The sequence below is a fragment of the Schistocerca piceifrons genome, chromosome 6 (assembly GCF_021461385.2).
Source record: "Schistocerca piceifrons isolate TAMUIC-IGC-003096 chromosome 6, iqSchPice1.1, whole genome shotgun sequence".
In the NCBI taxonomy this organism is placed as follows: Eukaryota; Metazoa; Arthropoda; class Insecta; order Orthoptera; family Acrididae; genus Schistocerca; species Schistocerca piceifrons.
The window spans coordinates 105,288,639-105,311,956 of NC_060143.1; positions in this window are offsets into that span (position 1 = coordinate 105,288,639).

Consider the following 23,318-nt stretch of genomic DNA (forward strand, 5'->3'; position numbering starts at 1 on the left):
TGGGAAAATGTAGGCTAAACAATCCCGTAGTGTTCGGTTACAGCAGTTGTAGTCTCCTGCTCGACAAAGTCACATCGATAAAATATCTCGGTGTGATGATGAAAAGTGATATGAGATAAAACGAGCATGTAGTGATTATAGTGTGGAAGACGAATGATCGACTTCGGTTTTATGGACACTTTAGGAAAGTCAGGTTCATTTGTTAAGGAGACCGAGCAACTTCTTCTTGACTACTGCTCGAGTGCGTGTAATTCGCACCAGATAGGTTTAAAATAAGGCATCGAAGTAGTTCGGAGGCTGCCTGCTAGATTTGTTACCGGTATCTACGAGCAACATTCAAGTATTAAGGAGATGTTTCGGGAACTCAAATCTGAATCCCTGCAGGAATTTAGAGAACCAGAATTTGAAGCTATGCACAGAACAATTCTGATGCCAAAACACACATTTCGCTTGAAGATCAAGGAGAGAAGATACGAGAAATTAGGGCTCATACGGAGGCATATAGACAAGCGTTTTCACTCACTCTATTTGCGAGTTGAACAGGAAAGGAAATGCTTAGTAGTGCTGCAGGGTACCGTCTTCCACGCAACGTACAGAGACTCGCCGAGCGCGTATCTAGATGTAGGTGTAGAACACTTATAATCGTCCTTTTCAGCATTTTTCGGGTGTTGAAATATTTCCGGTTTGAAGATTTGTCCTAGATACTGTTGACGTCGAAAACCGGAACTCTTGCTTGATCTAGTGTATTACGATAGGTGCGTCTAGCACCGTTTATTTCCCCGCGACTAAAGCCTGCATGAGTGCGGCGTGCTGCCTTGTTCATTTCACACCTTTTTTCTTTTAACAGACACACAAGTGAAGGAAATCTGTTACATTCTTCTTTTTCTTGCGTATTTGTCGCTCGGCACGGTTACTATTGTACTTCTCATGGCTGATTTAATAGATAGCCGGACGCCGTTCCTGTCACCTTTCTAGTAACATCGCCCCTCCCATCTCCCCACCCCCCTTCCTTCACCCCCCCCACCCCCACCCCACCCAGTCTCCTGGGATGGATTGTGAGAATCCCAACTGTTACTTACAGTGTTACTTGTATGACGGAGTGCAAACGTTTTCTAAATTTTTGTGGATTGTGTAACGACGGCGGGACTTGGGAACCAGCGCGATATTCACTTACTCGGATGTGGGAAACCACCTAGAATCACATCGAAACTAACCATTACACTGGCGCTCTTCGTTTATCCGCCGAGTGATTTCGACCCGGGGCCAGTGCACTTGCCCGAATCCAGGAAATGGCGCGCTAACACCGTGGCTGTCCGGGCGGGTATCTTCGAAACAAAATGAAGCGAACAATGAGGAAACAAGAAACAAATAAGAGGCAAACTAGTAGAGGCAAAAAGGATTTTTCTTGTTAAAAAATTCTGCTAGTATCGATTACTGATCTTAATTTTAGGTAGAAATTTCAAAAATGTGCGTTTCTGGGATGGTATTCTGGATCACGGTCTTATAATGAAGTGAGTCACGGACTAACTGAAAACCGGAGAAGAAGAGGATTGATGCGTTTGAGACGTGGCGCTACAAAAGGACGCTGTAAATTAAGAAGTTTCGTAAGTCACGAGTGGGTTACGGGCAGGATCTGGTACTAAAGAAATATTTGTAAAAGAGTACAGGAAGGGTGAGAGTGATAAGACATGTGACGTCATGAAATAGATTCAGTTACACTAGAGCCATCAACAGAGGGTAAAAACTGTGTGGGAAGAAAGACAACAAATAACTAAGAACATGCAATGAAAGTGATTGGATAAGTCCGTTCAGATGTGGCAGGCAGACAAGAGATTATCACCCCCAATAGTTGCACGCTAAGTTGTTAAAAATGACCACCTTCAGATTACCTCATACTACGAGTCCTCTCATTCGAAATAATGATTGTTTTTGGTGTTAGGTCCCAATTCCGTTGCTGTAAAAAGTCTTCCCAGAAAATGACACATAGCGCACGAAGTTTGCAATTAAGGAAAGATGAAGGAAAGCTTTTTATAATCTGTTAAACTGACGAAAAAACAGTATAGAATAGAAGAATCATACTGCCATCTACAAGTAAAGTTAGCGACCTCCTACGAGTCTACTACCCGCCGCACGTCGTCGTATGCTTGGTTGCATTTCGTAGGATGCAGATCATAAGTTACTGCGTTTTTCTGAATTACTTATCAACACAATGTTGTTAACATATACGCTAGTTTGTACTTCTATTATTGGTAGAATTAATATTTTTCATGTTGCTAATCTAAACTTATTGCTTGTTTATGAATTTTCTCGCTTTTTAGGATGTTGCAGATTACTCTGCTCACAGACTCATTGCAGCGCCTAAGGGTAAGTCTGCGCTACAGACTCCCCGCTGGCAAGTCGCCTAAAGTTTTTGCCCTGCAGCTATTCATGTCGCTAGCTTAGTGAGTTTCTTACAGTGGTGAGAAGCGAAAATGATATTCTTTGCGCCGTCCGACGCTACTATCAGTAGTTCGTCTGCGACAAAAATGTGATTATTGGCAAAGAGAAAGAAGAGGAAGGTGATTTTTACGGTTCTGTACCTCAATCGTTCAAAACGCAACACTTGTAGGATCGTGTTGGTGACCGTCCGTCAGGCTGTCCGCCTGTCCGACTCTTAAGAACCCTTTCTCTCCGTAACCGGTTGACGTATCAAGTTGAAATTATGTCAGATACTAAGGTCTACAGTCCCTTGGTGGTGTAAGAGGTTCAGGCTTCTAAGTTTATGAAATCAGATGATACGGCAATTTCTGTCACATATTGTGATACTCGAAAACTCGCTCTACGAAACCTATAGCGTACTTCCCGTTGACCTAAAATCACTTAATTTGGCAAGAAGCAAGGTTTCGCCGTAAAAGTGAAGGAGAAAAGACCAGAAACTGTTAAATTTTAATTATATTGTATAAAAATATCTTTTTGCCATTAGAACTCAAAATACATTCATCATCCATCAAAGGGAAATGATAAAAAAATATTTCTGCATGCAATCATAAAATGTAAGTTGTGTGAAAGTTTTGGTAAGTAAAGATATTTTACTAAATTTTATCCCTCTACGTATATAAAATGGAGTCCCCAGGTCGTTCCTTTTTGTGTGTCCAGTTTAGTCTCAGGAACTGCCTTAGAGATTCTGATACAGTCTTGGCCTGAGGCTGATATGTTGTCGATATCGATATTGATAACAGGCAAAAACCGTCGAGATTCTCGATTCTCGGTATGGATGCCTTAAGATGGCACGGAAAACTCAGTTAGAGAGTCCTTCTCGTACTTGATCAGGTTTCAGCCTTCTGACTGCTTTGATGCAGCTCGTCAAGACTTCCTCTCCTGCGCCAAACTCTCCACATCAGAGCAGCACTTACACTCTGTGTCCTCAATTGGTCGCGGGTTCGAATCCTATCTCGGACATGGATGTTTGTGATGTCCTTAGGTTAGTTAGGTTTAAGTAGTTCTAAGTCTAGGGGATGATGACCTCAGATGTTAAGTCCCATAGTGCTTGGAGCCATTTGTCCCATTTTTTGCCCTCAATTATTCGTTGGATTTACTTCAGTGCCAACCTTCCACTGCAAATTTCTCTCTCTAAGCTCCCTTTTAGCACCATGGAACCTATCCCCTGATTTAACATATGGGTTATCATCCTGCGCCTTGCCTATGTTTTCCATATGATACTTTCTTAGTCAATTCTACGAAAAATGACTTCGTTTCAAATGAGGCCATCGAATTTTTGACATCTTTGTGTATCTGCTTCTCGGAATGCCTTGCAATACAATATCTGATTTCGGAAACTGTGCCTGACCGTAATGTAATACAGGTGGAAACCTCTGGTGTTCGCAGGACTTTTTCAGTTATAAGTCGTATTCTGGTTCCTGACTACTATATTGGATACGACTAACTGATACTTACTGCACAACAAAATTAGGCATTCCTCTCTCTCATTCCTACTACCATTCCTACCACCTATCCCCATATACTTTCCCTACTTCTTTATCTTCTGCTTGTAGCGTAGACATTTTCAATTAAGCTCTTGGCGTTGGCGATGGTTTTATGTCCACTCTGATGAGAACAACTGGATCACTGAACTGTTCACCGTATCTGACTCTCTGTCCTGTCTTCTTTTTCATAACGAATCTTACTACTTCTTACCTTTTCTGCTGCTGTTGAAATTGCCCTTTACTCCTGTGACCAGAAACTACTTTATGTTTCACTTTACTGACCCCCCACCATATCTAGACTGAGCCTTTGCATTTCCAAAAGAAACGTCTGTGAAATCTTATGGGACTTAGCTGCTAAGGTCATCAGTCCCTAAGCTTACACACTACTTAACCTAAATTATCCGAAGGACAAACACACACACCCACTCCCGAGGGAGGATTCGAACCTCCGCCTGGGTCAGCCGCACAGTCCATGACTGCAGCGCCTTAAACCGCTCGGCTAATCCCGCGCGGCTTTGCATTTCCCTTTCAAGATTTCCTAGTACCATATTCAAACTTCTGACATCCCACGCTCCTATTAACAGAATGCTACCTTTCAGCTAGTTGTTGAGTCCTTTTCTTGTGGTTGTGTCCTATCTGCTATTCCTCTCCGGGGGATGCGAATGGAAGCCTAATATGGAATCGGTTGCCAAGGGAGTTACATCATGACACTCTTTCATTTACAGTCTACATGTTCTGTGGATACACATTATATGTCTTTAATGTATTGGTTCCCATTACCCTCTCCATCCTCACCCTGTTGCCCATTGCCGATTATTTCACCTTTTTGGGGAAGTTTCCCTCCCCAAGGGGAAGAATTTTCTCTGAAACTCTCCGTATCCTGCCCTCATTCACAAGGTCATTGTTAGAACGAGGGTGTATCGGAAGCCTTTGGACACTACAGTTGATGAATTTACTCAAAACATAAGCCGTGGCTAGGTTCGGATCTGGAACTGAACGAGTTTTGATCATTAATGAAAGACGCTACCCTTACACGTCTTATTTTACACTTGTTTTGACTACAGCTCAGTAACTATGCGGAGCACTTTCCCTGAAGTGTTCATTTTACTTTAAATATTACTGAGCCACAATACTTAAAGACGCAAGAGTTCGTCCCATCGTTCTGTGGAAGATCATTTCGATGGATTACTGAGTCTGAGGTGATATTTGATCAATTTTTATCCATAAATACTTCACCAATTCTTATCCTTAAACACTTCACCAATTTTTATCCATAAATACTTCATGCCGCATGTAGATTTCCGTCCTTATATTTTACCATGAAAAAGAAGACAATAAAATAATTGGAACATAAAATTAATTTCCAAGTTTCAGCTCTCGTAATATATTACAGCATCAAGCTGCTGAAATGATCTGTGTGCCCCTGGTCCCAGACAGCTCTGCTTCCAAAGTCAACGGACGTAAGTGCCTGTTTGAAATCGTTATTTGCAGTTCTCACTCTGGAAAATACCGCGTAAGCTCGAAATGGACATTACTCTCTTTATACCGTGGTTTGATCACTAGGATACTGAGAAAATGTAGTCTGTTTCATAGGAAATTCCTTACAAAACACTAGTGCGGGCCGTCCTAGATTGGTTTGTTGGTTCATTTGGGGGAGACCATCGGTTCCATCGGATTAGGAAAGCAAGGGAAAGGAAGTCGATCGTTTCCCTTTAAAGGAACCATCCCGGAATTTGCCTGAAGCGATTTAGGGAAATCACGTAAAACCTAAATCAGGATGGCTGGACGCTGGTTTGAACCGTCGTCCTCCCGAGTGCTAGTCCAGTCTGCTAACCACTGCACCACCTCGCTCGGCTGCCCATCGTAGAATGCTACTCAGATGTTTGCGATTCATACCCAACGTGACGATCCGCTGAATGTATGCTTAGAAGAGTAGTATCAAAGATCAGTTCGAATTACGGAGCCTACCGTTATCCACAAATACAGTAAAAACGATCCGCCACCCATCATATCCCGAAGAACGCCAGACGCAGCACCTTCAACCTACAATACCAGTTGCATATCGAATAGCCACATATTATTTTTTAAAGTAATATTTTTTTCTTTGCTATGCCTTCGTATTCCAGTAGCTGTGAAGCGTAGATGTTGCTTTAATTTCTGTAAGGATCCTAGAAATGAAATAATTTTTTTTAAAAAAGCTTTCCGACCTTGCTTGACGACTGTGACAGAAAACTGTTTTTCAATTTGTCGTTCGGTATGATTCAACAAGTACTGCACATTCCTCACACAGTACTTTCTCAAGATTAGTTCTATACATGAAATATGCCGTTCTCAGCCCTCTGATGCACCTGTTGCCTCACATTTTTGTACGACTCCAATCAATACCACATTGTGAACGTTCCTGAATTTTTATATACGGTTGCACAATTATAGTGCAGTTCCCGTGGATCACCTTTAAAAGAAGTAAAGCTAAGTTTCGGTACAATGGTATTAGGTTGAAAATGAAACTATGGCTGAAGTTTTGTTGTTGATATGCAATCCACAAACAAATAATTTTCTGCGTAGACGTGTTTTAAAAAGGCTCCTTCCACGACTGTACATTTAAATACATGTAAGTAAACACAATGTTATGAGTCTCTTTTTTAACAAAGGAAACATCATTTTTATTGCAAATGATTGGGTTCGTTCTAACTCGGCCATCTTCAGATCTATAATTGGTGAGAGCAATAGCTTTCAATACTATCCACTGTTGTGTATTGTGACGACGCGTAACGGCATATGCAGGTGATAGCTATCACTGTCAGCATTTTTAGATCAAAATGCGGACCATTTGCGGCCAAACCTGAACATTACAATAAAAATGCACCAACCTAGACTGTGCTTTGATTATAAAATTATGAAACAATCAGATTTCTGCTGTCTTTCTGTATGCTTTAAATTATTTTATAACAGGCAGATATTGCAATTTATCCATTGAAGGTAACACATACAACACGTGAATACTCTATTAAATTTAGGGCATGCAGCCGCCAAAATAAAATTTATTCCGCTGATATTTCGGCCGCGTATCTTCCGACCAGCTTCAGGGTAAGTCGTAAGTCTGCGGCTGAAATATCAGCGGAAGAAATTTTATTTGCGCGGAAGCATGCCCGAAATTTAATAGACTATCCATTACTCCACGAAAGTTGAAAATGCACATCAATACGTGAATACGTTTGCTTTAAACATCTGAATAAACAAGATCTACTGTACAGGTCAAGTTGACACCTGACTAATGTCAATGCACAGGTTACACGTTACCAGAAATCAGTGTAGAATGTAGATGTAGCTTTGGATAGAAAATACCGTCGTCCCATGTAGCAAAACTTCCACTTGCTTCTCTGTCATTCAGAGAAATTTCGGAACACATTCCCACATGATGTATAACATATACTTGTGCAATTACTCGTGTCGAACTTACAGCATTGCTATGCTGTCCAATATGGCACAAATAGTGAAAAGTGTAGCGGTTAGAACCAACCCAGAATGCTTGTGCATGTTACAACTGCAGTAGCGTTCTACTGGATCGCGTCAGTCCCTCACACACCCAGTTAGGACGGCTACAGTCAGACAGCTTACGTAACTACGACACGCTGTGTCTGCTTCATCGGCTCCTCTGTCCGCATCACACATTTTGTACCTATCGTCTTCTCATAATCACAAGATCTCACTTCTCTAATATCCTAGTTGTGCCCATCACGCTACAGTCTGGAGCCGCGCGACCGCTGCGGTCGCAGGTTCGAATCCTGCCTAGGGCATGGATGTGTGTGTTAGGTTTAAGTAGTTCTAAGTTCTAGGGGACTGATGACCTCAGAAGTTAAGTCCCATAGTGCTCAGAGCCATTATTTGTGCCTATCAGTAAAACAAAAACATTCAGTAACTCTTTTGCCGCTCTTTTTCTCTGGAAACAGGTAGCCTACACTTTGCGTATAATACAATTCTCTGCCGCATTTAAGAGAAGAGAAACATTCGCTATGAATAACCTCATAATTTTTACGTAAAAAATTTATGTATCCGGCTATTTATCTCTGTATATCTGTTGAGAAATGTTCCCTCTTCTCCCGGATAGGCTTCTTTCTTTTTGACTTTCGCAATCAGTTACGCCCTTCTTCGTTGCTCACCGTTACCGGTGTTCTACAGACCAGCCGTATAGCCGAGAACATATAAGCAGCTCATCCGTCATAAGCGGAGGCGTGCGTGGCCCGATCTGAAGTCGTATCAAGGAGTAATGACGAGATCTTGTGAGCTGAGTAAGCCTCGATGTGGTTATCAGGCGTTTTACAACATTCATCTAAGTAAATACCGGACCGGTACCCACGTTCTGCATGGATACACGCTTCGCAAGCATTTCGCAAACATTCTTACGTTTGAACACAGATTACGCCAGACGCATCAGGTGTGGTACTCGTATTGCCTCAACCCACGAAACAATGACGACTCCAAAGGGAAACAGGAAAAGTCGAAGAAAGAAGTAGGAGGAGGGCAGGAGGAGAAGGAGGCTTGTGTTCCATCGCTTTCTTCATTTTCTCCCTTTCCCATGTCTTTTATTACGTTCAGTCCTCACTGAAATTCTTCCTTGTTGCCCTACTTTTCATAAACGATTGTAAACTGTGTAGGTTTCTCTGCTATAGCTACTACTGTTTCAGACTACAGTGTTATATTTGCTTGTTGTAAGCGTGCGATTACGTATCTGATGTAAGAGCTCTTATGATATGTGCTTCGTTGTGAATGTAATGTGAAATATGTGAGTAATTAATGGCCCATTGGATAACTACGTATGTAGAATGCCTGGTTCGCAAACTGATTTTCAGAAAATAAATACATGAATAAATAAATATAGCCAAGGCCTTGCCGCGGTGGTAACGTCGGTTCCAGTCAGAGCCTACAAGGCTTGGCTAGCACTTGGATGGGTGACCATCCGGTCTGCCACGCGTTGCTGGCAAGCGGGTTGCACTCAGCCCTTGTGGGGCAAACTGAGGAGTTACTTGATTGGGAGGTAGCGGCTCCATATCCGCATCCAGTGACGTCTGTGGGCTGAGGATGACACGGCGGTCGGTCGGTACCATTGGGCCTTCATTGCTTGTTACGGTGGAATTTAGTTTTTACCTTTTTAAATGAATATATGATTTGTTGATTCATCTATCACAAATAAAAGGATACAAATAAAGGAACCTAAGGAATAAGAGAAAAATATTTACAATATAGAAGGCTTATAAGAAATACAAAAATAATGCACGACGCGGCACTGAAACAAGAATGTCTAGCACTTAATTATAAATTAGAGAAACCGGCATTGCTAGAAACAAGAATCACGAGAAACGTTTTACGTCCTTCAATTATATAAGGAACGTGTAAATTAAAAAGTAGCGATGAAATATTTCGAAAGATAGTAAAATGGCATTGACAGTAACCAAAAGAAGGCTGATTTTTTTGAGCATTTACGCAACATTAATGGCAAAATAATTCATTTAGGTTTCTCTGGGAAAACTAATTAACGAGCTCGAATCGAGAACCTGTACATCTACACCTGAATCTATACTCGGCACGTAGCAGCAGCTCATGGTGTATAGGAGAGTGTACTTTGCTTACGACTATCACTTAACTCGCTTTTCCTTTTTCCGTAGCGAATGATGCCCGAGTGAAGGCTTTCTGGTAACCCCTAGTGTCAGCTCGGATCGTTCTAATTTTACCTTCGAGGTCTGTCCGCGAGACGTACGTAGGAGGAGCAATACACTGACTGACCTTAATAGGAACGTTCGGAGATTTATGTACGAATGTACGCAGATTGATGAATACACAACATAAAACCAGGAAAAGAGCAAAAAAAATGTATTACCAGAAGGGAAGTGTTAAAATTAGAGGCATTCCATGACAGTAGTGACAAAGGTGTGAAGCGGTCTGAAGAACGGAAAAAAGTGGCTTTGTCAAATGAAGAAATGCTGGAGGAAGAGAAGAGACCAAATGAGAAGGATTTAAAATTTCGATGTGGCCCATATTTGTAGAAATAAATGATGGAAAATAGAAACAAAAATAACGTAGGGAAGATTGTTCTACCTCGGATTACTTTCAGACTTTCTGCCCTAGACAGTCGTATGTTGTTGTTGTTGTGGTCTTCAGTCCTGAGACTGGTTTGATGCAGCTCTCCATGCTACTCTATCCTGTGCAAGCTTTTTCATCTCCCAGTACCTACTGCAACCTACATCCTTCTGAATCTGCTTAGTGTATTCATCTCTTGGTCTCCCTCTACGATTTTTACCCTCAACGCTGCCCTCCAATACTAAATTGGTGATCCCTTGATGCCTCAGAACATGTCCTACCAACCGATCCCTTCTTCTGGTCAAGTTGTGCCACAAACTTCTCTTCTCCCCAATCCTATTCAATACTTCCTCATTAGTTATGTGATCTACCCATCTAATCTTCTGCATTCTTCTGTAGCACCACATTTCGAAAGCTTCTATTCTCTTCTTGTCCAAACTATTTATCGTCCATGTTTCACTTCCATACATGGCTACACTCCATACGAATACTTTCAGAAATGACTTCCTGACACTTAAATCAATACTGGATGTTAACAAATTTCTCTTCTTCAGAAACGCTTTCCTTGCCATTGCCAGCCTACATTTTATATCCTCTCTACTTCGACCATCAACAGTTATTTTGCTCCCCAAATAGCAAAACTCCTTTACTACTTTAAGTGCCTCATTTCTTAATCTAATTCCCTCAGCATCACCCGACTTAATTAGACTACATTCCATTATCCTTGTTTTGCTTTTGTTGATGTTCATCTTATATCCTCCTTTCAAGACACTGTCCATTCCATTCAACTGCTCTTCCAAGTCCTTTGCTGTCTCTGACAGAATTACAATGTCATCGGCGAACCTCAAAGTTTTTATTTCTTCTCCATGAATTTTAATACCTACTCCGAATTTTTCTTTTGTTTCCTTTACTGCTTGCTCAATATACAGATTGAACAACATCGGGGAGAGGCTACAACCCTGTTTACTCCCTTCCCAACCACTGCTTCCCTTTCATGTCCCTCGACTCTTATAACTGCTATCTGGTTTCTATACAAATTGTAAATAGCCTTTCGCTCCCTGTATTTTACCCCTGCCACCTTTAGAATTTGAAAGAGAGTATTCCAGTCAACATTGTCAAAAGCTTTCTCTAAGTCTACAAATGCTAGAAACGTAGGTTTGCCTTTTCTTAATCTTTCTTCTAAGATAAGTCGTAAGGTCAGTATTGCCTCACGTGTTCCAGTGTTTCTACGGAATCCAAACTGATCTTCCCCGAGGTTGGCTTCTACTAGTTTTTCCATTCGTCTGTAAAGAATTCGTGTTAGTATTTTGCAGCTGTGACTTATTAAGCTGATAGTTCGGTAATTTTCACATCTGTCAACACCTGCTTTCTTTGGGATTGGAATTATTATATTCTTCTTGAAGTCTGAGGGTATTTCGCCTGTTTCATACATCTTGCTCACCAGATGGTAGAGTTTTGTCAGGACTGGCTCTCCCACGGCCGTCAGTAGTTCCAATGGAATATTGTCTACTCCGGGGGCCTTGTTTTGACTCAGGTCTTTCAGTGCTCTGTCAAACTCTTCACGCAGTATCGTATCTCCCATTTCATCTTCATCTACATCCTCTTCCATTTCCATAATATTGTCCTCAAGTACATCGCCCTTGTATAGACCCTCTATATACTCCTTCCACCTTTCTGCTTTCCTTTCTTTGCTTAGAACTGGGTTTCCATCTGAGCTCCTGATATTCATACAAGTCGTTCTCTTATCTCCAAAGGTCTCTTTAATTTTCCTGTAGGCGGTATCTATCTTACCCCTAGTGAGATAGGCCTCAACATCCTTACATTTGTCCTCTAGCCATCGCTGCTTAGCCATTTTGCACTTCCTGTCGATCTCATTTTTGAGACGTTTGTATTCCTTTTTGCCTGTTTCACTTACTGCATTTTTATATTTTCTCCTTTCATCAATTAAATTCAATATTTCTTCTGTTACCCAAGGATTTCTACTAGCCCTCGTCTTTTTACCTACTTGATCCTCTGCTGCCTTCACTACTTCATCCCTCAAAGCTACCCATTCTTCTTCTACTGTATTTATTTCCCCCATTCCAGTCAATTGCTCCCTTATGCTCTCCCTGAATCTGTGTACAACCTCTGGTTCTTTTAGTTTATCCAGGTCCCATCTCCTTAAATTCCCACCTTTTTGCAGTTTCTTCAGTTTTAATCTACAGGTCATAACCAATAGATTGTGGTCAGAGTCCACATCTGCCCCTGGAAATGTCTTACAATTTAAAACCTGGTTCCTAAATCTCTGTCTTACCATTATATAATCTATCTGATACCTTCTAGTATCTCCAGGATTCTTCCATGTATACAACCTTCTTTCATGATTCTTAAACCAAGTGTTAGTTATGATTATGTTGTGCTCTGTGCAAAATTCTACCAGGCGGCTTCCTCTTTCATTTCTGTCCCCCAATCCATATTCACCTACTATGTTTCCTTCTCTTCCTTTTCCTACACTCGAATTCCAGTCACCCATGACTATTAAATTTTCGTCTCCCTTCACAATCTGAATAATTTCTTTTATTTCATCATACGTTTCTTCAATTTCTTCGTCATCTGCAGAGCTAGTTGGCATATAAACTTGTACTACAGTAGTAGGTGTGGGCTTCGTATCTATCTTGGCCACAATAATGCGTTCACTATGCTGTTTGTAGTAGCTTACCCGCATTCCTATTTTCCTATTCATTATTAAACCTTCTCCTGCATTACCCCTATTTGATTTTGTGTTTATAACCCTGTAGTCACCTGACCAGAAGTCTTGTTCCTCCTGCCACCGAACTTCACTAATTCCACTATATCTAACTTCAACCTATCCATTTCCCTTTTTAAATTTTCTAACCTACCTGCCCGATTAAGGGATCTGACATTCCACGCTCCGATCCGTATCACGTTAATATATCCCATTTTTAAATTTTAGCGTTTACTGTAGGCGTGGTCCAGGGTTTTTCAGAAATTACAAAAATTACTCCGGAAGTAACCTGGATCATTACTTAGGTTCGTATTATTTATCAAATTTAGATGTGTTGGAGTCCAGAAAATCTTATCAATACTGTATATCATAGTCTATGAGTTACATTATTAGTCTACTAAATACCCATGAATAAGTATGGAAATCATATTAAAGGAAAGTATTGACAAAAACTAGTTGGAAATAGAAGTTCCTGGCAACTAAAACAAATTTATATTTACGATGGAGGTAAAATAGCTACGACATTAAATAAATTAATTTCATTTCGAAATATGACGTTCTCCACGATAGAAAACTTTCCGTTTCAACGTACAAGCTGCTGCACGACTGATGAAATGTGGCTTCATTGTCCACACGATGTGTAACTAATTTTAAAAATGTACAGCATTTTACTTTGTGAAGGAAGAATTAACTGTATCCTCCAGATACATTTAACATGTCAGAAATAATCAGAAAGTAATGTCGGATCCATCGCGATATGGAAACAACAGTGAAAATAAAAAAAAAATTGCAACAGTTAGCTACACCTTATCGCACAATCAGCTTAACAGCTCTGGCATACAAGTTGATGACAAGAATACTGTACAGTTCAATAGAAAAGAAAATTGAGGATGTATTAAATGACTATTAGTTTGGCTTTAGGAAAGGTAAAGGCACCAGAGAGGCAAGTCTGACATTGCGGTTGATAATGGAAGCAAGACTGAAGAAAAATCAAGAAATGTTCATAGGATTTGTCGACCTGAAAAAAGCTGTCAGCAATGCCAAATAGTGTAAGATATTCGAAATTCTGAGAAAATCGGGGGTTAGCTATAGGGAGAGACGTAGTATACAATGTGTACAAGAACCAAGAGGGAATAATTAGTGTGGAAGACGAAGAACGAAGTGCTCGGACTAAAAAGTGTGTCAGACAGGCATGTAGTCTTTCGACCATAATGTTCAATCTGTGTATCGAAGAAGCAATACGGAAGTAAGAGAAAGGTTCAAGAGTGGAATTTAAACTCAACGTGTAAGGATATCCGTTATGAGATTCACTGACGGCATTGCTTTCCTCAGTGAAAGTGAAGGGGAATTACAGGACCTACTGACTGGTATCAACTGTCTAATGAGTAAAAAATGGATAGGGAGTAAATCGAAGAAAAACCAAAGCCATGAGAAGCAACAGAAGTGGGAACATCGAGGAACTTAACACCAAAATTGGTGTTCACGAAGTAGATGAAGTTAAAGAATTTTGCTACCTAGGCACCTTCTTTAATTTGATGAAGCAGTTACTGAGAATTTATGTTTTCAGCACAGCATTATATGCTAGTGAAACAGGGACTGTTGTGGGATTGGGACAGAAGAAAATTGAAGCTTAGATGTGGTGCTACAATAGAATGTTGAACTTTAGGTAGCCTGACAAGGTAAGGAATGAGGAGGTTCTCTGGGGAATTGGCGAGGAAAGGAATATGTGGAGAACACTGACAGGAAGAAGGGATGGTATGGTAGGACCTCAATTATGACGTCACGGAGTAACTTCCACGGTACTAGAGGGACATGTAGAGAGCAAAAGATGAAGAAGAAGACAGAGATTGGAATACACCCAGAAAATAATCGACAATGTTGTATGTGCTATTCTGAGACGAAGTGGTTGGCACAGGATAGGAATTCGTGGCTGGTCGCATCAAACCAGTTAGAAGACTACACCTTCCAGGTACATCTACACATAATCACCTCCCCGACTGAGACGTTTGTCGTAGAATTGTACCAACTTTCCAATGCACTAGTCACAGAAGGCTCTGTTTTCTGCCAATTCTCTACACTGATCCACCGCTTGTTGTCTGTGCTAAGATCCTCATTGCCCATGGAGTCTGCGGCCGTGAATTGTCACGAAGAAGGGAAATGACAGTTATGTTGTATGGGCTACATGATATCAAGAGAAATCTCTCACAGCAGTCATACTTGGAGGGAGACACTGTTTTCTAGTCGTCTTTAAGTCTCACTGTGCGCTTAGAACTGAAAAGAGAGACGTGACGCGATCGACGGGCATACTAGAGACACTGACCAACACATCTACGAAAAGCTTCATCAGATTTTCACTGTGGTTTCCATTTCGCAACCGACCGGATCTTTCTTTCCGAACAGTTCTCGTGTTATATAGGTAACAAACATGCAGAGCTCGACATACTTACAAACGCTGCCCAAGACACAACATGTCTCACAACAACAAAAACTGCAGAAAGAGCCAGAAACTGCTTGTTGCGGTTTATAGTGGGAAATCATTCTTGTGGTTCTGAAATCAGTCGCTAGATTGGAATCGACCTGGAAATATCCTAGGTACACTATCCCCCAGGTACAAAACTGTCCCCTACTAGAAAGATTTGCAGTAGACGTAACAGCTAATAAAATGAAAAGAGCATATGCCTTAGCCAAAGAATATGTACCAAAATAAATGGATATCTAAAAATGGAAAACGACATTATACAACAGTGATAAGACCAGTATCTTTATACGTATGCGAGTGTTTGGCAATGAGCTATAAGCTTGACAGAATGGACATACTTTAAAGACGGATTATTAGAAAAATAATGGGTGCAATACAAACTACAGATGGCTGGAAAATGGGAAGTAATGACGAGGTGTATCATAATACATAGAAAACTAGCTGACCCGACAGACGTTGTCCTGCATGATATTTCAAGCGATTCGGATATTAAACAAAGTATGAACGGAAATACAAATAGTATAATAATTTCATTATTCTTTATTTTGAAATAACATCAATTTTTCCAAAAACAATTCCTTATAATCAATAATGTTTGTTTAATTTTATCTTAATGCGAGTTGATGAACAATATTTTTAGTAAATTCCTGAGGAGTATAAATGAATAAACTTGACGGTTTTCGAACACGAGAACACGCCACATATAATTGGCCATGTAAAAGACCGGATTTTCTAGATACACTCCACAAATCGACATTGTTTGACCTTGTGACTTATTAACAGTCAAGGCAAATGCCAAGTGAATTGGAAATTGCAGACGTCTGAATGGAAGGGGTGAGTCTGAAGGGATCATTGGGATTCGTGGCAGGAGAACAACTTCACCTTCAAATTTGCCGTTGAAAACTGTAGCTTCAAGAACATTGCTCATAATTTTTGTATGACTAATTTTGTATCGTTGCATAGCTTAGGTGCATTTAAATTCCGAAGCAAAATGATAGGTGAGCCAATTTTTAATCGCAAGTTACGTGGTGGCATTCCTGGTAAATCCAGCGAATTCAAAAATTCAACAGGATAGTTGACTGCTTCGTCAGGATCGGTAACAGTGTCGATCGATTTAAACAATATGTCATTGCCGGGCAATGACTGTTGTATTTTGAAACTCATGGCGTGAACATAAATATTTTTTGCGGCTAAAATAGCTCGTTCACGAAGCCACACATGATAAATATAAATAGATTGTAAATTGTAAATCTGGAAATATGCTTTCAATCAAAGCATCTTTCGTATTTACCATGTTGCAGAAATTGTGTGGCAATTTGATGCATTGTGTGTCTCCATGCAATGGTTTTGTTCCATTTCCAGTGATGAGCAATTGCTCGGAGAACGATAGTGCCAATGGATCGTTTTGCAGTTGAATACGTATATTTGTGTTTAGACGTGATGTACTGTCATTTCGCCATAGATAAGATTGTTTGATACATAATTTCATCCGCATATGTAGCGCTTGGAATGACCGTCAATGTCTGTCAAAAATCACCGGACAACAGCAGTAAGGCACCACCGAAAAGCCTGGTGTTATTATTTAGATCTTTGATCATTCTATCGAATGCTTCAAGTGAATGCTTGTGGGCCATAGTACTTTCATCCCAGATAATAATTTTGCATTTTTGCCAAAACTTTAGCCATACTGGAATGTTTTTTTTATGTTGCACACTGCATCCAGATTTGTGTGAATGTTCAACGGCAACTTGAGTGCTGAATGTGCAGTCCGTCCGCCATCAAGCAAATTAGCTGCAACACCTGATGAAGCAATTGCTAACGCAAAATAATTTTGTGATCGAGTGCGCGCAGGTATTTGTGAGATGAGAAACGTTTTTCCAGTGCCACCTGGTGCGTCCAAAAAAAAAAAAAAAAAAAAAAATCCACCTTGTTCCACTGCAATTGACAAATTAATTCGATCGTTTACATTCTTTTGTTCATCAGTGAGTAGTTAAAGAGACCGTATTGAACTGTTGTTCGCGCTGAATCTCGCTGTTAATGATGTCTGTTGCAGGGTGGTTAGGTGAGGGCATACCAAAATGAATGAGTGGCATATTCGAAATCAGAATGCAAATATCTTCAATCTTTATTAGCGCCTCTTTATATATTTCCGGCATAAAATCGATATTGGGATCTTGATCAGCGATCCGAATGCGATGCAAATGTCGTCGCTCATGGAATATTTATATCTGTCCCAGAGGACAGAAGCTTGAAATGAAAAACATGTCGTCAATAATATGGCTAATAATTGGCGAATTTGATGAGGAGAGGAACTCAATACTGTATCTGCAAGTGTAATATCCCAATGGCTGTCATCTTCCAGCAAATGTAATTCGCGACACGCATCATGATACGCGTTTTACAAAATGCCATTGACTGTTCGCAAGTATTGGAAAACGTCGGTCCAGGAACATTGGCCAACAATAAACGCGAGAAGAAACATTCGCGTTGCTTTGGTTGGACTGTGTAAAATCGGCCTAATCTATTTCCCATAAATATGCCGTTGTATCCTTCAACCGGAACACCTCGCTTTCGTGGTTCCCACTTTTTTTGACTGTTTCTTCCATGTGAAATATCGTGGCACATCAGTATACATTAATGTCTTTGCGAATTGACCGGGAATACCTGGTCGGTTGCATAGTTCGAAAAACTCAGTTAATGTGGTTTTTGGGGCAATTGATGCACGTTGTAGAGCAGTCTCTTCCGTGAAATAAACACGCTGTTCATTTTCAAGATGCAAGGCCAAATGTATAACAGCACGGTCTCTTTCGTGTATCGGAAAACCCAAATTTTCATTGTCCGTCAATTGATCTTCTGCCGATCTATTTAACCGACGGTTCTGGACTAATTGTGAATTCCGAGTCCGTCGACCAATATTTCCTCCTCTTCCACGACGACGTGGCATTGTTTTATGTACGTAACTTATATGTGAATATAACACGCTCAATATTGCACAAAAAAATGCAACTCCACCTACCGTGCTCATTTAAGGATGTAAATTTTCCAGGCCCCACTTGAATGCATTTACAAAAACTCATTCAAATCGATCCAGCCGTTTAGTTGCAGTATAGATAAATAACCTAGATACCGACTGCAACGCCGTCTGCCGGGTTGATTTGTGAATCTAAACCATCCAGGGCGCCACCCAAACGCATACAAAAAAATTCATTCAAATCGGTCCAGCCGCTTAAGAGTAGTTCAGTGACATACACACGTACAGTAGAATTATATGTAGAAAGATAATAGAAGTAATGGCAAAGTGAAGGTTAATTTTCTTTGTGCACTCCCGCTGGATGATTAATAACAAGTTAATCTAACGAACATTCTTGTATTTCTGGAAAATGAAGTTAAGAGTAGCGTGGATTGTAGAAATAAGAAGAAATAAAGACAGAAAGAACCATATAAACGAACACGAGGAAACTTATCCTGAAGAATAAGAAACTAAAATTAGAAGGTTTTTAGGCAGAATAAATAGGAAATCGAGAACAAAGTGTATGAAAGTACGGACCAGAGAAACTGAGAAGATGAACGAATAGTGTAGCAATAAGGAACAAGGGTGGAAGAAGACAAGTTGAAGTTGTTAGGCGATCATAGCAAGTAATTACGAAGACAAGAAAATAAAGTTTTCGCATTTATGCAAAATAAAAATAATTCATTGTATACCAGAAGATGATACAGAAAAAAAGGGCAATACTGGTTCTGTATCGTCTTTATTTAATTTATTAATAACTTGTCACGACTGGAAGATAAAGAAAAATGCACAATAGAAGGATGCGGCAGAGTGTCTGGAGGCTGTGGAGCGCTGGCGCAGCGCGCGCTCTGTAATCGGCCGGTGTGATTAAAGAAGCGTCGCCGTGGTGCCGCTAATAGGATTACTCGGCGACTCGCGCGCGACGCGACACGCCAAGTGGCGCGTGCGCCCCTTAAAAGGAGCCCCGCTGCGTTCCCGCGAAGCTCGAGCGTAGCGCGGGACCTCTGCCACGCAGGCGCCATTCTAATTAACGCAGCTCCGCGCAGCGTCAGCAGCTGCACGGCAAGAACATTCCGCTGTTCTAAAGCTCCGACGGCCGCGATTTATTGGATCGAAAATCTGGACCTCGTAAAAAAAACCACCTCTGCCTAAAAAGGAGCGCGGAAGAACACGGAGACCGGCGAGCAGGAGCGGGCACTTCCTCTTGAATAAATAATTTTTGAAAGAGCTTTATCTCGTTTAAACATTTAATTGTACCTCTGCACACCGGAAAATGAGCAGATTAAGGCGATAAAATGAACTTATTCTTAGCAGCGAAGAGGAATTTGCCAAGGTAGACTATTTTGAACCTTAAAGTTTCGTATCTGCTGCCAGTCGGAACAAAATCATCTGCTTTTCACAGAGATAAACGTAACTGCTTTTGTAGATTATCAGTGTACAGAGCAACGTCTAACTACAATTCAAGCAACTTGACGACTCTACAAAAATAGTACAGCTGCAATCGGAAGCTACAGTTGCTAGAGAAATATTGATCGTTAAGGAATATATTACGATTACGAGCGCAGAATACGGGACGTAATGAGTGTATATGCAGCTGTTTTTATATGAAACACCTTAATACGTGTACACATCAGTGAGGTGGTTGATTTTTCTATGCGTCGGTATTCCCACAAACACATTACAAACTTAACGATCGGAGGTCTTATGCATGGCCGTAACTGCACGACTAAGTGGATGGCGTCTGTCAGTATAGATTAACCGTTTTGCGTCCACGCGTCTTCACTTCAACGCCTGACCTGCTAACCAGGGGAAAATAAGTGCTGGTTGCTTGCTCTTGCCGCATAAACTTGGAGGGACTATCCAACGTCAGAACATACGACTTTTAATGGCTATAATTATTAGTCAGCAGACTATGTACATCTACATCTACATGACTACTCTGCAGTTCACATTTAAGTGCTTGGCAGAGGGTTCATCGAACCACAATCATACTATCTCTCTACCATTCCACTCCCGAATAGCGCGCGGGAAAAACGAGCACCTAAACCTTTCTGTTCGATCTCTGATTTCTGTCACTTTATTTTGATGATCATTCCTACCTATGTAGGTTGGGCTCATTTTGATGATCATTCCTACCTATGTAGGTTGGGCTCAACAAATTTTTTCGCATTCGGAAGAGAAATTTGGTGACTGAAAATTCGTAAATAGATCTCGCCGCGACGAAAAACGTCTTTGCTTTAATGACTACCATCCCAACTCGCGTATCATATCAGACACACTCTCTCCCCTATTACGTGATAATACAAAACGAGCTGCCCTTTTTACACCGTTTTGATGTCCTCCGTCAGTCCCACCTGGTAAGGATCCCACACTGCGCAGCAATATTCTAACAGAGGACGAACGAGTGTAGTGTAAGCTGTCTCTTTAGTGGGCTTGTTGCATCTTCTAAGTGTCCCGCCAATGAAACGCAACCTTTGGCTCGGCTTCTCCACAATATTATCTATGTGGTCTTTCCAACTGAAGTTGTTCGTAATTTTAACACCCAGGTACTTAGTTGAATTGGCAGCCTTGAGAATTGTACTATTTATCGAGTAATCGAATTCCAACCGATTTCTTTTGGAACTCATGTGGATCACCTCACACTTTTCGTTATTTAGCGTCAACTGCCACCTACCACACCATACAGCAATCTTTTCTAAATCGCTTTGCAACTGATACTTAGTGATCACAAGGTCGTTGTAGCTAGGCTCAATACCGTTTCTTCCAAATCCACCAGAAACAAACGCAAAATAATTTTATTTAAAAAAGCGGATAAAGTGTCACTAGAAGCCTTCCTAAGAAACAATCTCCATTCCTTCCGAACTGACTATGCAAATGTAGACGAGATGTGGCTCAAATTCAAAGACATAGTAGCAACAGCAATTGAAAGATTCATACCTCATAAATTGGTAAGAGATGGAACTGATCCCCCATGGTACACAAAACAGGTCCGAACGTTGTTGGAGAGGCAACGGAAAAAGCATGCGAAGTTCAGAAGAACTTGAAATCCCGAAGATTGGCTAAAATTTACAGACGCGCGAAATTTGGCACGGACCCCATTGCGAGATGCCTTTAATAGGTTCCACAACGAAACATTGTCTCGAAATTTGGTAGAAAATCCGAAGAAATGATGTAATGTTTTTCTATACACCGTCCTCAATCACCAGTAGAAATATCTGCACTTACGCCCTGTATGAAGGAGAGATTTACTATGTGACTTTTCATGCTTTCCCGACGGATATGTTGCAAATACGCTTCTCGGGTTTGCCACCGGATCGTATTGTGTAACTCGCACAATATTTCCTCGATGCAACTGCAGAAGTGACAGCAGGAGTTACCACCACCTGATGATGTCGAGCAGTTGCATCGAGGAAATATTGTGCGAGCTACACAATACGATCCGGCGGCAAACCGGAGAAGCGTATTTGCGAGAGATTTGCAATCTTTTGCGCCTCATCGTTTTCCGTATCGTAACAGACTGAGAACTTTGGGAATGACGAAGGTGGGATGTATTTACAAACTGCTTAACAAACAAACCCTTTGCTCGCTGGTGTGATGCACAAGATCTAGTCGAAACCTAAAACCACATGGCTGCTTTCAAAAGAGGGCTACTTGTATGAGTTACCTTTACCATGGTGATTGTAACTGCAAAAAAAGTTCTGGTATACGTTCACGGGAGTCTGTATATTGCTCAAAGCAGTGCCTGCTGTGTTGATAGCTAAAGAGAATGAATGGGAACTTCTCTATTTCTTTCTAGCCACTACTAATTACATCCCCATTCCCATAACTCCTAAAAATGTTAATTACTTCTTTGTAATATTTACATGTGTCAGAATGCGTTATCTAAAGCTCAGTAGTGACATGGGTAACCCTCATACTGTCATCTGCAGAAGTACGTGCTACGAGGGTTGTCCAGAAAGTAAGTTCCGATCGGTCGCGAAATGGAAACCACTGGGAAAATCCAGTGAAGCTTTGCACAGATGTGTTGGGCAGTGTCTCTAGCATGTCGCGTCGCTCTCTTCAGTTTTGAGTGAACAGTGAGCACGTAAAGTTGCGTAGGGAATAGCGTCTCCCGCCAAGTATGAGGGTTGGTTAGAGATTTCGGCTGTGTTATGCAACCCACATAATACAACTGTCGAGAAGTTCCTTCTTCATGCCAATTCTCGGCACAGACTGCAGAGGCAATGAAGACGCTCCTGCAGCGTTTCTGGTGAGAAGTGTTTGATCACCCACAATGGAGTCCTTAATTGGCTCCCCTTTACTCTCATTTCTGCTCACAAGAACCGCTGGCTATGTCGACAAAATTTTTTACACAGACAACGAGCTGTAGACCAGTGCAGATAACTGGCCGGAAGCACAGGCGGCTGCTACTATGACGAGGATATTGGCAAGCTGACACAACACTACGACAAAACTCGAAGTTGGAGCGGCGACTATGTAGAGAAGTAGGGTGAAGGTGTACCTAACTGTTGCAAATAAAACGTTTCTGGTTTTCACTGTGGTTTCCATTTAGCGACCGATCGGAACTTACTTTCTGGACAGCCCTCATATTAATAACCCAATACGACTGTTAGCACACTTTAGCTTTCAGGAGAATACTGATCATTAAGAACGTATTTAATTTTTGCATCATGTTATTTTTTGTAATTTGATTCTCGCAGTGCAGACAACAAAAAAATAAATGTAAATAAAGGAAACACTCTTCCTCAGTATGTCATACAAAAAACGTTAAGTAACGCTAAATGTAATGACTATATCGGTTGTTAGAACAGGGACTTATACAACGTATACAAATAACGGTCAACACAAAACGATTTTGCTCAATTGGACAGCAAACGCCATGTATTCGTGAATGTGTGTATGGCTTTGGTTTAAATACGAATTTTATGTGCACAGAATTTTGACAAAGCATCACATTCAGTGACACATAACCATAGAATCAAGTACAGCTCCTCACTTAATACAGAAACATCGTAATAACTACTAATAATAATAATAAAAGAATAAGTTCACCATGAGGCTACGATG